Source organism: Bidens hawaiensis, unplaced genomic scaffold (assembly GCF_021521415.1).
Source record: "Bidens hawaiensis isolate Kalapana, Puna unplaced genomic scaffold, B.hawaiensis_p1.1 tig00004795_1, whole genome shotgun sequence".
NCBI classification, from domain to species: domain Eukaryota; kingdom Viridiplantae; phylum Streptophyta; class Magnoliopsida; order Asterales; family Asteraceae; genus Bidens; species Bidens hawaiensis.
Genome location: NW_027491299.1, coordinates 794,388 through 811,782, shown reverse-complemented (window position 1 = coordinate 811,782; position 17,395 = coordinate 794,388).

Here is a 17,395-nt window from a genome sequence, read left to right as displayed (position 1 = left end):
CCAAGTTGTTACTGAGTGTACTAGTTGTGATGAACTCAAAGTTAAACTTGAGTCTGCATTACAACATAATACTACACTCGTAAACGAACTTTCCATGATTAATGAATGTTTCAGACAAAAATCCAAACTGTTGGAACAATCTACACTTAAAATCAAGAATTTGTCGGTAAGCAATCATGATCTAAAAGCGGAAGTTAACTGTAAACTTGTGATAGTTGATCAACATTTTCAGGAGGTTCTCAAACTTCAAACTAACATTACCAAACTAGAGAATGAAATTATGGAGTTGAAAAATAAACTTGGAAAATTTATAGACTCTTCATTTCTCTTGAATGACATCATTGAAGTCAATAATGTGCATAAGAAAAATGGTAAAGCGGGTTTGGGGTATGTTGAGATTCCTCCTCCGTTCAAAGGAGACTACACGAGCATTCTGTTCTAGAGCAATCTACAATTTCAGAAATGCCCGGTGTTGATCCACTCAAAACTGAAAATATTGACATAGCAAAACCAAAAATTCAAGAACCTGTTCATATTAAAAGTAATTCATTCTTTACTGAAAATGAATTACATTGTTCAATTGAGGAATTAATCGAACCAGAAGTGATTGTCAAAAACGATAACATACCTTCTGACAATCATATTCTGTGTGAACCTGAGAAATTCGAACAAGCCGTGTATGGTTCGAAGCTCTCAGGAGATTCCTTGAAAAACCAGAAATTGTCATTTAATGTAAAGAAATCAGACAAGCCTACTGTGTCGGATGAGGAATTGATGAAATTCATCAATCCACAACTTGAATCAACCAAAATAAAGGTTTTTAAGTTAAAAGGCTTATCAAAAATGTTTTCAGATAAAGAAGTGTCATTGAATCTTCTTAAGCCTGAAATGATTGAAAGCGGTTTTCAAGATGATACTTCAAAGGTTGCCGAACTTGAACAAAAATTTCGAAAATCTAAATCAACAAATGTTCAAGTGAAACCAGTTGCAAATGTTTTTCAACCTATAAAGTTTGTGGAATCATCGGATTGGAAAGTTCCTTGAATACTACCAATCTTGAATTTTTTAAACATAAAAGGGGATTAACTCATGAGGTTTCAAATTCGGTAACTATTGAGAAATCAAAAACTGATGTATATCAACCTAAACATGAAAACAAGACAAGTGTTCCACCACATAAAAGTTAAGATACTCGTTTGTGCTTTAAGTGTGGTGAAACTGGTCATGTGGCCAAGAAATTCAAAGCCAAGGTTGATAACATCAAGTCATCAACTAAACAACCCAGTCCTATGGTTGAAATGAAGCATCAATCAAAAGAATCTCAAATGGATGATTCATTCATAATGTATTCTAACGTCAACCCAAGGAAAGTGGTTCGGGTTGAAGTTCCTAGTGTATTAAACAAATTTGTTGACTTTGCTCAACCTATATGTAAAAACACGGACTCGGGAATAATTCATGACGGTTACCTAAAGAAGAAAACAAAGAAACCCGTCACATATTCCCAAGTACCAAACAAAAGTTTTAATTTACACTTATCTCCGAAATTCTCAAAAGGAGAGCCCAAGACTGAGGCTTGGGCTGCCTTTTTGAACTAATCATTTTACTTTATGTGTAAAGTTCATCCAGGTCTGTATCAGGACATAAGTGGATATTAGACAGTGGATGCTCTTGGCATATTACCGGCAATCTTTATCTTCTTAACAATTTCAAAGATATTCAAGGAGGATATGTTGCATTCATTTGTAATAATGGTGGAATGATTACGAAAGAGGGAGAGGTCTTAAATGGAATGATTACATTTGAGAGAGTTAATTATTGTGAAAAAGTTGATCACAATCTGTTAAGTGTCTCACAGATTTGTGATAAGAAATACACTACTATTTTCATAGGCAAGGAATGTGTTATCCTTCAAGCGGGATACACGATCCTGAAGATATGGTTATCATGCAATCTCCTTGATCAAATGATATTTATGTCCTCAACATGAGTATTAACATAAACGTTTCACCCTCTGAAACGTGTTTTGTCTCCAAGGAAACGGAGAAGACTCGATTCTGTGGCATCGACGCATAGGGCACACCCACGTTCACAAGATGAATCGTCTAATTACTAATGTTATGGTGGATGGTGTGACCCTCAAGAACTTCATGTTGAACGATCAGTGTGTTGCGTGCAAAAAGGGGAAATAGAAGAAGTCACACCCGTGCAAATCGATTAACTCGATTATCACGCCACTGGAACGACTTCACATGGATTTATTCGGTCCAATGAATAGTGCCAGTATTGTAGGTGATTTGTATTGTTTGGTAGTAACCGATGACTTCTCGAGGTACTCACAGGTTTTATTCATGGGTTCTAAAGATCAGACACCTGTTTTAGTTTAGAACCTTATCACAAAGATCGAATCTCTTTATAAACTGAAAGTGAGACGAATTTGGAGTGATAATGGAACTGAGTTTAAAAACAATGTATTGGATTTCTTTTGTATTCAAAAAGGTATACATAGAGAATTCAGTGCGCCGTATGTTCCTCAACAAAACGGCATGTCTGAATGGAAGAATCGGACGTTGATAGAAGCTGCTAGGACAATGTTTCCTGATTCTAAGCTTCACGTTCAATTCTGGAACGAAGCTGTGAATACTACCTATTATACGTTGAATCCCGTCCTAACGGAAAAGAGGTTCAAGAAAACGAGTTATGAACTTCTGAATAACCCTAAGCCTAATCTAAAGTATTTGGAACCATTTGGGTTTCCATGTACGGTGTTGAAGAGAGATGCCGAGAAATTTGATGAAACGGCATTTGAGGGTTACTTTTTGGGTTATAATTCTCCTAAGAAGCGAATCTTCAATCTTTCTTAGGGATGTGTAGAAGAATGGTATCATGTAGAGTGTCAAAGCTACACTACACATCCTGCCGGCACAGGTCCTGATTGGATGTTCGATTTTGATGAGTTATTTAATTCATTTACACCAGCCGTTGATGAGATACCTGAAGACTTGGTACGATCGTATTTGAAAGAACAATGTCTTCCTATTCCAAGTTCTTCTTCTTTTGATGTGAACGAAACTCCTAACGTATCAGAGACATCTAATGATGGTTCTGAATATTCCGATGAAGCTGACTTCGTCGACTCGTACTCAGTATCGTTAGATGAAGTTCAAGAAGCAACCGAGCCAATTCTCGTTGAAGATGTGTCTTCGACTGTCTCTTTAGACACAGCAGAGGAAAATATCACCGATCTTGGTGATAATGTATCTGTACATGCGAATCCTTCTTTAAGGATTCACTCTAATCATCCGCAGGAACAAATAGTTAGGGATGTTAATGATGGTGTTCGAATGAGACACCAGTTGGCTAATGTATGCGATGATGTGGTTGATTGTAACGTATCTCCTACAGATGATCCGATTTTATGTGCTTATGCAGATTTGCATTCAACGGGGATTCTGAACATTGCACAATACACTTGCTTCTTATCTCAGATAGAACCAACAAGTGTCACAATGGCACTCAAGGAACCGTCTTGGTTTGAAGCTATGTAGGAGGAGCTACAGCAGTTCATAAGACTCGGTGTATGGGATCTTATTGACAAACCCAACCGAGTAAAAAGGGCTAGACCGACTAAGTGGGTTTATAAGTGCAAGAAAGACGACCGTGGGGTTATCGTGAGAAACAAGGCACGATTGGTCGTACTGGGATATAATCAACAAGAAGGCATTGACTACACGGAATTGTATGCTCAAGTAGCACGACTGGAAGTGATACGCATATTTCTTTCCTATGTAACCTACAAAAATTTCAAAGTTTATCAGATGGATGTTAAATCAGCGTTCTTGAATGGAGAAATTCATGAAGAAGTGTACGTGAAGCAGCCTCCCGGTTTTGAAGACCCGAACTATCCCAAGTGTGTTTATCGTTTAAACAAGGCTCTATATGGTTTACACCAGGCACCGAGACCTTGGTATAGCACGTTGGCTGACCATCTGATTGATAGTGGCTTCAAGAGGGGAACTGTGGATTGTACCTTATTTTACAAGAATGTTGGTGACGATCTGCTACTCGTCCAGATTTATGTTGACGATATTATTTTTAGTTCGACGAACGACAGCTTGTGCAAAGAGTTCGAGACGACGATGTAGACAAAGTTCGATATGAGTTCTATGGGGGAGATGAGCTTCTTTTTGGGATTGCAAGTTCACCAGTCTAATTCCTGGATCTTTATTCATCAGACAAAATATGTGAACAATTTCTTGATCCGATTCAAGATATCTGCCGGAAAAATTCCCTCGACACCTCTTCCCGTGGGTCACAATTTGTCACCGGATGAATTGGAGGATATCGTTGATCTGACCCTATATCGAGCCATGATTGGTTCTCTTATGTACTTGACTGATCACGTCTTGATCTTTATACCAAGGCTTTCGATAAAACGCGTTTTCTGTACTTTCTTGGTATAAATGGGTTAAAAATGTTAACTGATATTCAAAAGATCGGTTGAATCACTTTATTTTCATATTTCTTGTTTTTTGCTATTTGTAGTTTTTAGAGGGAGAAAAAATTAAAAATCCAAAAAATATTGTGGTTTTTGTTTGTACAGAAAAATTAAAAACTCCAAAAACATTCAAATATTGAAAAATTCAAAAACATTGAAAAATCCTCCTCAAAATGAGTACTTGAGCAAAAAGGGAAAATGATAGTACATTGACAGGTTTGATCTCGTACATGAATAAATTAGATTAAAAAATACGTAAGGCCAGCAATATGATATGCAATAATAGGCTTGACAGACTATATAGGAACTGATAAGATATAAATAAAAAAAATGCCAAATTTAGTGATACAACACCTTGAAGTGTGATACTGTATCTGATTTAATAAAAAATCAAAAAGTCAAAAAGATTACTGTGTGTGCATGCTTTCATTTTTGAAGAAAATTCTGCTTTGTTTTATCTTTAATTTTGCAAAGAAATTTAGCTTTATTTTTCTTTATTTTTATTCAAATATTGGATCCTCTCCTGCGTGATAAGATTATCCGACCTGAGGATTAATATTTGAGTATTCTGCTTTATTTTCTTGGTGTTTCGTATGAAATCTTGGACTTTCTCCGTGCGATAATACGGTATTATCCGAATTGAGAGTTTAGATTTTATACAACTTCTAATTATTTTTATCTTTTTATTTTGTTAAAATGGAACCTTACCTGCGTGTAGTAATACCGATCTTAAGGGAAAATTTTAACGTTCTGTTTTATTTTCATTTTTTTTTATTTTTGCATGAGTCACAGTTAATCAATAGTTTCAAAGTCATATGAAAAACATACATGTGAGAATTCACTGTATAAGAGATAGAAATATTATATTGCATAGGTGGGGTCCACGTAAGATTTGTGCCTAATTGAACCTTAATAATATCGTAAGGTTTCCGAAAAGTCTGTTTATAGTTTAAGAGGATAACTATATCAGCAATCATCGCTGGGTTACGTGTACAATAATATCGAAATTGAAGTGTTACTTAGAGATTTCTTCGTCAATATGATTTCCTGCTCGAACTTACAAAAATATGTATAGCATTAATAGATTTTATTTGTTTTTTGCTTTACATTGACTGCATTTTAATTTGGTTTGCAAAATTTCAAAATCTAAAAAGATTTTACTTTTTCTGCTTTATTTTTGATTTACCGAGCTGGCAAATAATGTCAAATCAAAAAGACAAGTTTTACCCCATACTTAAGTTAATCGTGCTTAACGTATTTTAAAGTAAAAAAATCCATTTTAAGTTAAAACTTACCGATCGTTGAGTGATCGGGAATTTTAATGTATTCAATTGGAACTCTTAGTGGGTTAATTGATTGTTTAGTTCATCCATAAAACCCTAATTGGTTTTCTAAATGATTATTTAATTCATTAATGAGATTAAATCTAATTCGTTAATGTTTTGGTGATTCGTTAATAAATTGTTTTAACGAATGTCAAGCCATTCGTTATTTATGCATAACGAATGATCACATTCGTTATGAATGATATTCGCTTCCGCTGAGCTAGTGAACTAACGAATGGAATACATTCGTATAAACAGTTAATGCAAATGGAATGATTAATGTATCATTCGTTAAAATTTTAACGAATGTAGATCTAATTCGTTATATGTTAATGAATAAGGTTTTTCAACTAACGAATGAGAACATTCGTTATTTCAAATTTAACGAATGACCTCGATTCGCGTGAAATTATTTCAAGTTTATAATCCCAAGGCAGACGAGTGGGCCTTTCATTCGTCTGTTCACTATTTCATCGAGAACTAAGAGGAACTCTTGCAAAATTTTATTAGAAATTCATACTTACATTTCAGATCAATTAATTAACTTGTTATTATTCTACAGGTAATGGCAATCACTATGATATCAATTTCATGGAATATTATCCGTGTTTTAGGGTTTACTTAGTGATTATATAAACTAATATGAACTGAACATTTAACTAATCAAATGATATCAGTGTTGATGATTTTAGTGATATAGAATCATTGGTTAATGTATGAAATGGATTTCCGAGTCTGTTAATTGAGTTTAATCATGAAATGGTTATAACATCAATTGATTCATTGACAACGTTCGTCGTCTTTGACTAAATGGTGTCAAAATTCTGGGTATTTTGACCTTTGGTAGTCAAAGTTTAATGTACAGCTGATTCGTTGCTGGTTAACGAATAATCAGTTCATTCGCTAAGTTAGCGAATGAGATTATTCAGGAATTCTTGTAATGAATAAGACACATGATTCGTTTAATTTAACGAATTTCTAATGTATAAGACATATTCATTAGAAGAAACGAATGTAACTGATTCGTTTTATAACGAATGAGACATTCGTTTGAATATATAATAACGAATGACGAGCTCATTCGTTAAGTAGTAAGATATTATTAAATATTTTACTAATATTTTATTCATTTTTAAAACAGAATGGCTGACGAGATCGTTCCAAATCCTATTCCTGAGCCACAACCAGATGTTATTCCTGTCCAACAACCTGAGGTCCAGGATCCATTGCAAGTTGAAGAAGCTCCAGTACAGTTATCGTGGGATAACAAGCACAACATCTGTGCCTTTTTACACGATAATTTTGAAGATTCACCGATAATTAGAGGAATGATCAGTTTCCTATTACGATCCAGAATCTTCAAGGCGATATCTACAAATACTTTGGTTTATCAAAGTATTATTCATGCTTTCTGGAAGACGGCTAAGTATAACGAGCGCGATAATCAGATTGAAGCAACAATTCAAGATAAGCCGGTGGTGGTAGATGTGGGTGTTCGAGATGTATTGGATTTTCGGGATACTGTGGATGACAGGTGTGAGTTTGATAAAGGGTTGATACGTGGTTTATTCAGGAGGATTAAGTGCAAGGGGGATTTGGAGAGGTCTATGTACAACAAGGCTAACTTGTGCCAGCAGTACAAGTATCTTATGCATGTTTTGATTCATTGCCTTGGTGGTCGAAAAGGTGGTTACGACAAATGCCGCATGATGTTGCAATAGGCATTTGTTGCGTTGGTACTCAACAAACCGTTCAGTTTCTCTGAACTGGTTTTCTACCATTTGAAGGAGAATCTCACTAGCCGACACAAGTTCTTGATGTATCCGAGATTCCTTCAGCTTACCATAGATGATCTCCAGCCGACATTATTTAAAGATCCAGCTAATCTTGAAGATCTGATGAGGTTGGAACATATGAATGCTAAGACAATGAGGCGATTATGTTCCTACAGAGGTCAAAGTAGTCAAGATCGGCCACGGTACAAGCGTTTGATTGGCCATCTTGCCAACATAGAATATGAAGCGCCATCTCATGATCGTCGGGCTCACGATGATTCTAATTCTGAGTGTGGTGATGGTGGTGATGGTGGTTAGGGGCTGAGTGCCGAGTTAAGTTATGAGCAGAAATGTAAACGTAAGGATAAAGCGCCGATGGTTGATCAAGGCGAAAACCAAAGAAGCAAAGGGTGAGACGAGGCTCAGGAATCGAGATTCCAAGTCAACCATTTGTATCTGTGAGACCGTCCACACCTGTATCTATTCCAGCTTCTATACCTGTATCTCCTACTCCTCCAGTTGATACACTATCTCCAGTGTTTACAAGATCTCCAACACCGGTGCCTATTCCTATATCTCCGGTGCCTCCCATGATTGTAACATCTTGGATTTTTCAAACCGTATTCGTTTACGTATAACCCGACCTGGAAACATTTTTGGATCTTTGTTATTATTAAAAATCAAATATTTATGAGTTATTAAGTTTTCTTATATTCACCTTAGGCCCTTGTGCTTTAATTAATGTTTAAATCCTTATTTATAACATAAAAAGTTCAATAATTGATCAAGAACCAAACTTAAAGGACCAAATTTGACAAAGTATGAAATATACCACCTCCGATGGCCGGAGCGCTGCGCGGCGGCAGACCTAGGGCCGGCCGCGCGGTGCTATGGTGGTGATGGACAGTTTGCTAACTTTATTTCGTTTCCTAGTTCGTTTTTGGCATAAAAATTGCTTATTTTAGGATATAATCAAGTGAATTAAGCCCCAAGAAATCCCCCAAAGCCTAGATACATGTCTATATACCTTAACCCTTGTCCAAGAATGAAATCCTCTGGTTATTTTAATTATTTGATCATTAAAGGCTCATTCGGTTTCTTAAACGAGTAAGTTACCATATTTAGTTCGATTTAGTGTATCCTATATAAACATATCATTATTTCTCTGCTACAAATCATCCCTAAACCCTAATACACTATTCTCAGCCGTCACCATCCTCTGTCCCTCATCAAACTCTTCGATTTTTGCATTATTATTGAAGATACGTGCATACACGGTTGACTTTACTTGCTTTAGGATCTTTGACTCTTCGTTTCTCTTGATACTTTCACTTTCTGGGTAAGTTGTAAACATAGGAATTGTTCATATATATTCTCTAGTCAATAACATTCAATCAATTTAGGTGGTTGAAGGGTGTTGACTGGTCAATTCGCTTAAAACCCGTTAAAGGGGAAAACAGTCAACAAGTTTGACTATAAATTTTCTCATACTTCTGATCGGATTCAACGTTTGGTTCAGAAGACTTTTATTCTCGTAACGAAATTTTAAGGCTACTGACCAAAACCCGACTTCTGACTCGCTGTTTGGATTATGGTCAGTACCAGCTCGCTTAAATCCTAAATATAACATAACTTGAGTTCTAGACGTCCGTTTGGATCAATTCCAGCGGCATTAAGTTCTTTTTTACTAATATTATCATATCTCAAAGTTTCAGGTTCTGATCATTAATCTCGTTCGACGCGTAGTGGACGACTCGCTTAATCTTTAGTTCGTTTATCCTTAGTATTAATCACTTGCCTTTAATCTAAGGTTAATTTTATCATTCCCCTATTTTACTTAGTTTTCTAAAACGTTTTGGGGACATATGCGTATATATATATATATCAAAAATAGCAAACGTGTAATTGCGTGTGATTAATCAAATATACTTGTTATGTGCTTACTTGTTTATGTTCATTCGTTTGACATATCCCCTTGTGGAGGGTTCCCATTGACCACCGCCCGATTCGCTTGGCAACGTCTTATTATTAATTGCTCATGCTTGGCAATGTTTTAATCGACAACTTATTTGTTCATGGTTTGATTTCATTACCGCATTTATTATGTTCTGCTTATTTCTCTTAATTATTATATTAACATTATTTTATTGCAAAAATTGGTGGTAAACTCACTCAACATGTGTTGTTGACAAACTTTGTTTTCTACGCATATGCAGGTTGCTTGAAGTTGAAGTATGGACACTTATATAAGACCTTAGGGTAATAATGAAGACAAACATGGATTTAAACTTGTTATATTTATTTACTTGAATAGATTTGTTGTATTTGGATATTGTGTGTATTCTTTGAATAAAATAATTAATTAAATATTGTCACTTATATTCATCATAGTATCTTCGAGCTGTGAGCAATCGGATCACGCCCCGGCATTTCCGCCTTAGGTTGGGGTGTGACAACGACGACATTGGTGACGACAGCAATGTCGGATCCATACTTTGGAGATGTTTTGCAGACTGTATTGACTCGTATGCCAAATCCTCATCCTCCTACTCAGCTACACCGGTTAGTCCAACTGCGTTGCCAAGACCTGAGCACTCGTTCATGTCATTTAATCGTCCTCAGGGTCCTATGCAACCAATTCATCTGAATTTCTATGGTATGTCTTCCCAAGCTCAAATGTTTCACATGCTAAATCCGTTGCATCTACAACAAACTCATATGTAAGAAGACCGAGCTTCTCACGAGCTGGCGCAGTGGAATATGTTTAGACATATTCAGTTTATTCAGAGAGAAAACAGGGAATTGAGAGCCCTAGTTGCTGCTCAGAGGGAGAGATTGGATAATCAATATGAGATCATCTTTCAACTTACATGCAAAGAAGACGAGCTGAAAAAGTTGAGGAATGATGATGATGATCCGGATGCAGGTGGTGTGGGTGACCAGCAACCGGACGGTAGTAATACACCGTCGGCAGGTAATCAGGCTGGATCGAGTGCGGGTGGAAGTAGTGAGGGACATAATTTGCAGATCGTTCCGTATAAAGACTATACACGAGCTAAGCCGATTGATGTCATACCAGCTAATATGATTTTATTTGTAGGTATGAACGGGATTGTATATAGTATGGTCAATGCGGATGAGATCGAAAAGGGTGAGTTTGTTGATTATTCACTGACTAAAGAACAAATTGCCCTGCTTCTTGATCTAAATAAGGATGAGGTAGAGGAATTGGGAAAGACGGTCGAGGTGGAGATTGAGTATGAAGAAAGTACTAATCCAGGCATTCCACGTGGGAATGTGCCTGAATATAAGGAGGTGGAAGTTGAAGACGTGACTGCTGAAGAATATCCTGATCTTTATGCTAATAACAACAATGATTCAGGTATTCCGTTTTTCACTACTGAACATTTTGAAGCAATAGAGCAACGTCTACGTGAAGAACGGGATAGGTGTAACATTGAAACAAGTCATTTATCAACAAAAGATAAGAAAAGGAAACGTGCTTTGGACGGTATGTTTGGGCAAGACGTGAATCGCATGAACAAGATGATCGAGACCTTCAGATATAATGAACAGGAAGAAGTCAGACTTGCGAAGGTCCGAGCATCGGCATATCAGATGAAGAAGTACAAGAGTGCTAAAGATGTGAAAGGTGACTTGGTTGCCTGGCAATACGATGTGGAGCTTAAAGTATATATTGTCAAGTGGGAACACGGTATTTATTATTTTAAGCGTCCTCACGATATTTTGACTATGCCAAGATGGGATGTGAGAACCTTAGCCAACCGACCGTTTTTTAATCGGGGAAAAGATCAATGGGCTGAGTGGTTCTATGATCATCTACAACATGAAACCAGATTTGGTTTCAAAATCTTCAAGCCGCAGGTGCCGATGCATAAGTATATTAACGAGATTGATACAAGCAATGGCTGGAAAAAGATGATATTGCTAGTCAAGCCGCCAAAGACGATGAAGAGGGCTCCAATGAAGATCTTCCCTCAGAGTCTGTTCACCACGTTCAACTGATGGTACTACGATAATCGGATGGGTGAAGCGGTAATAGTATTGGGTACCGGATCAAACAAGAGTATTATACGTGTGATCGATCCGATGTGGCTCGTTAACTTATCGGAGTCTGATAACGATGCATTATTTAACAATCAAATCCGATTTGCTAACATAAGCGATTATGATCTTGCAATGCAATTTCAGCGTGTTGTTCGTGTCTGTTACGCATTCAAGATTCATAGTTGCACTGACTGGAAGACAAAGATGTTTCAGTAATGAAGTATAAAGAGCTCGAGACGAGGGGGAGTTTGTTGATACACGACTTGGGCGTCTCGGTCTTTATTATATTATTATTATATTACTTGATAATGTAAGGGGTATTTTGGTAAGGGACAACTTCATAAAATAGTAACCAAGTTTCAAATTTGTTCCAATTAAGTCATTCATATTTTATTTTGTCTCAATTAGGTCACTAAACTTTCAATTTTGTCTCAATTAAGTCACTCAACTTTCAATGTGTCCCAATTAGGTCACTCAACTTTCAGTTTAAGTTCAATTGGGACTCAACTTTCAATAAATGTTCTACTACTATGTTTTTTTCCTTCATATTATATGTTTATAAATAACTTAAATGTCATTAAAACCAACACTTTTTTATTGTTTATCAGTAAATGTATCGGTTACGATAATATAATAGATACCCCTCTCGTTTTACAACACAAATTGAAATTTAAGTGACCTAATTGAGACAAATTGAAAGTTGAGTGACCTGATTGAGACAAAACAAAATATGAGTGACTTAATTAGAACAAACTTGAAACTTGGTTACTATTCTATAGTGTTTTCCCTTTTGGTAAATAACCCCATTCGCTCTATTGTAAGGCTATTAGTTACCCCGTAACGAATGAGCCACATTCGTTATAATGTAAGCCACATTCGTTAACCTTGCTTAATGAATGTGACAACAAATGAAGGGCTATTCGTTAAGGTTAATGTAACACAAATGAGTATGTTCATTTGTATAGTTAATGTAACGAATGACACATTCGTTAAGACTTAAGTTAACGAATGTGTCATCTCTTATATATATCTGTAACATTATCAGTAATAAAAATCGAAGTTTTATTATTCTGTTTTGTGCCTCGTAACTCTGCCAAAATTCTCTCTTAATACACACACTGATCGTATAAGCTTCGAATTAATCGTATCGACACTATGAACATTACGTTCTAATCAACGATCTAGATTCACACGAAGTTCCTCAGTCATGCGAAGTAGAATTATTATAATAATTTAGAGGAAAACAAATGCAGAGTAAACAAGAACAAAACATACTTTTTTTCATCACATCTAAAAGGAATTCATCTGTAAAGAAGACGTGTTAGTGATAAATTTTGTGACCCGTTCATTTATAATATTAACGAACTAACATAAACAAGATGAACAAGTTCATTTTCTTAACAAAAACAAGAACAAGAAAACCCCATTCATTAAACTACTTGTGTTCGATCGGTTTGTTTACAGGCCTATCCACAAACCATGGATTTAAGCAAAAGGCGAGCATAAAATGATAAATAAACATACCTGACTTTGTAATTCTTTTCTGGTAATTATTTATGTGCTATAAATGTGTAATGAAAACTCATAACATATTTTAATTGTGAAATTCTATCGTAAGTAATGAAAACTTACTCTTGTTGAAGGCTAACAGATCCGAGAGTCAACCTAGGAGGGGCAATCCTAACAACTAGTGAATAAAGCCACTAGCAGGTTGGTAGTTTATATTTTGATTGAATGTTCGTAAATATATTCTTACTGTTGTTTGAATTTCAAACTCGTTTAATTTGACCTACAGTTTAAAGCAGCTCATCTTATTATCAGTAATTCCCAAAATGCCCTTCAACACAAAGCTTATTGTTAATAAATACAACAATGACGCACGATATCAAAGTAGACAATATGAACTTTTTATTGGGCCGGGTCACCGGAAAAAAACCCACAATTTCTCGGACTATATGCTTTTCAACTTAAGAGATTTATAGTAACGAAACACTGACACATGCATAGAACCAACAGTTCATCTTAATTTCAAGTAGCAGAACCATGAGCTTAGAATAATGAAGACAAAATCAACAAAAAAAATTATTTAAATCATGTTTATATGCTTAGTCACTTAAGCAATTTACAAAGAAGTCAAACATATAACAGGGTACTTAAGAACTAATAAGGAATCCCAGTTTGGCAGATCGCTAAGAAAGGCAGAAATCACAATTTTGACTTTAGTTTGACCTGTAGTTTCAAGCAGTTCATCTTATTCAGTAATTCCCAAACGGCACTTCAACACAAATCTTATTGTTTAACGAATACAACAATGACATACGATATCAAAGCAGACAATAACACCAAATAAGCACAAACAACCATTAAAAAAGTAACTTAAACTTATAACTGTTTTCAAGATCCATGTACAAAAGGTCAAATAAACAAGAAAGAAATTAAAAGGTCATAAATGTACTAAATTACCAAAGAAGAAAAATTTTACTAGAGAAACATCCTTAACTCCCTTACCTAAACCATCATACCTTTATGTAACATCAATCGCATATTAGGAGAACAACTAAATCATGATCTTGCTTTAGCTTGATTCTCCACCAAATAGTTGAAAGCCAGTGGTATTGCATGAGGTTCCAAACCCATCAGTTCCAATTCTTTAATAATTTCATCACCCGTGTACTCGCGATGATTAACTCTTTCAACTATTTTATTGCTCTCCTGAATAGTTTTATTACCTTCAGCAATAGCATTAGCCATGTTACTAACACCATTCATGATCATTGAGGTTAAACCATCATTTTCTTGTTCGACTTTTCTTTTTCTACTCTTATATTTCTTTGCACTTGAAGAATGCTCAGGTAGAGATGATGTAAAATCTACCACAAGAACATCATCATCTAGATTGTATTGACTCTCTAGAATTACATCATTGGCAGCTAAGAATTCATCCAATTCTGGAGATGTTTCAGTGTTAATGCTATCATCGTTCTGCAACCGGGCATTTCTTTCTTTAGCGGTATGAGCTTGTGCACCGGATGCCCTATCCTTTGAAAATAGTTCTAGCATTTCTTGATAATTTGTCACCTTCTTCTTTTTCAATGGCGCATCTTTTGGCTTTGACTATTTAACAAAATCAAGATAATTAGTATTATAAACGATAATCTAAATATTCAAGTAAACAACTAAAACACTTACGTCTATTAATTTTTGCCAAACTTCATCCTCAGCTTCAATTCGTTGAGTTTCAGGATTTCATGAGAACCCACTTAATGACGTTCCCTGAAACATATCATACCAGCTAGAAAACCGGCCCTTCAACGTTTTTAAATGATGCTTCAAATGATTTTTGGTAAAAGTCATTTGAAGATTTGCGCTCATCTCCTCAGCCATATTGTTGTATGCTTGTGTAGTAAAATTTCCCTTAATCCTATATCTGTTAATCTGCTACGTTATCATGGATTGTATGAATGCATTTTCCGTAACTTCTATCCACATCAAGTTTTCCTTCTCACTGGTATTTTCATTGGTGTCATGTTTGCTCATGATGACTTGCAATAGGCAAATGTAATAATAGTTAATTAAATATATACAATAAGAATACATTGTTAGTAATTAAAAACTTGCAATTTGCAAATGTAATAATTAGTATTAAGCCCCCCCCCCCCCCCCCCGCATTGCGGTGGGGGGCATAAACCATGAAAAAGGTAACGTTAAAACATTTTATCAAACTTGTGTGTTGATATATGTGTTGGCCCCTCGCTTCACGACGGACTGGTAAACCAATGAAAAGTAGATGTAAAAACGTTCAACTACGCACGCCTGTTGTGGCGTGTTAACACGAAAAATTAGACTGAAATGCAAAACACAATAATAACTATGTCGACTTACGATTGAAACGTTGGACGGGGAAAATTAGACATAAAAACGTTGAACCTCACACGCTCATTGCAGCATGTTAACTCACAATTTAGACAAGGGTTTTTAGAAAATATAGGGTTTGTGGTTTGTGACAAACTTGTAAAGGATAAAAAGTATAAGGGTTAAAAGTTAATCATAGAAAATATAGGGTTAAAAAGTTAAAAAAAAATATTGAAACACACTTGATGCATAGTGTACACATGTTTATGCACACATAAGTTGCAAATTGTATCTTTACTAGTAAGTTGCCCTCGCGTGTTGCGGCGGGGATCCGTGCAACATTGTTTGTAAGCCGGATATAGGTGAGCAACCTGTAGAACAATGTTGACATACAAGCTTTACATGTTTGGAAGATGTCCCATTTATTCAGTACTGTAAATCATTAAAACGTTGCCACATTACAACCAGTTTTAACGCAGTAGACTTTCATTCGAAACGCCACATGACTCAAATTTGTGTACACTAAAACATAATATTACCCAAATATTGAATCTTCTAAACCTAAAGTAACACAGTATTGCAATTTGCAAACACCAAAGTACCCAACCACCTCACTTCACCTATGTACTTTTTTCTATATCTATGTAAAATTTAATTACGCCATGTTGTTTAGGAAATTTTTTGAAGTAGTTTGGCAGCCGGGTCCGAAGATTTTCCTGAGGTAGTTGAACAGCTATAACCCTGTTTTTTTCGGATTCATCATGCTGGGAAGTTTGTATCCTTGGTTAGGAGAGCATGTAGCTTTTCTATCTTTAAACACTATTAGGATGAGAAGCAACATAAAGAAACATTAGCAACCAAATAGTTTATTTATTAAAAAAATCAGCCAAAAAAAAAGCAGCAATACTAAATACATGGCTGTTCAAAATCTTTTGCATTATTCACTTGTCTAAAATGAAGTAATTCTACTTCTACTTATTACCTTAAAAAAAACATTAACAAAAAAAAAAAAATGGTGCGACTTACCTAAGGTTATACAGAGGCATAATCGAAGCCCATTTTATCTGATGCCCAACCCAACCATTGTTAGGTAATGGAGCTACAAGCCTACAAACTTTAGCATTGCGGGTCTGTGAAGGTGACAAAAGCTTTCTGGTAGAACCATAGAAGTCGTTGATACTGCAAAGAAACTTTATATTAAGTGTTAATAGTAGTAAATAAATAAAAAATACTAACTTTTGACCTGAACATACACGGGAACTCTAATTCTTTTTCCCATTTTGAAGTCCAATCATCTTGTATGATCTTTTTAGTGTTCATATTTTAATCAGCTGGAACTCCAGCAATGCTAAACTAACAAATTACTTTTTAACAAACATGCTCACCGGTAATGCCCTCACAAAAGTAATGTGTCCCTGAACAATTAGTCTAGGGCAAGTGTAACAGAGTTGGCTAATTTTGCAGCAGTAGCTACTAATCAAATCCCATCACACTTGACACCTTGTCAATTAGTAGCAAACCTAAGTTACCATTGAAATTGGCTTACATTACCATTCTGATAAGTGAATGAAACAATAGAGATAAATAAGAACATATAAAGATTGATCTAGGGCTATTGAGCGACCTGCGTAAACGGGGAAACACATGAAAACAAACAATTTCAAATTTAAGAAAAACCCTAACTGTCCTTAATCTCCATAATAAATCGCCAGCCGATGATGCGTTTGAGAGGGAGAAGTTGATTCAGGGTTCTTTGGCGCGATAACATTTACAGATCGATTTAGCCTGCGATGAAATGAGGAAGGAAGAAATGGTAACAAGATTCTGGAGCAAGTAGAGCATGTACAACTTAAGATTCACAGAGTCAGCCTATAAAG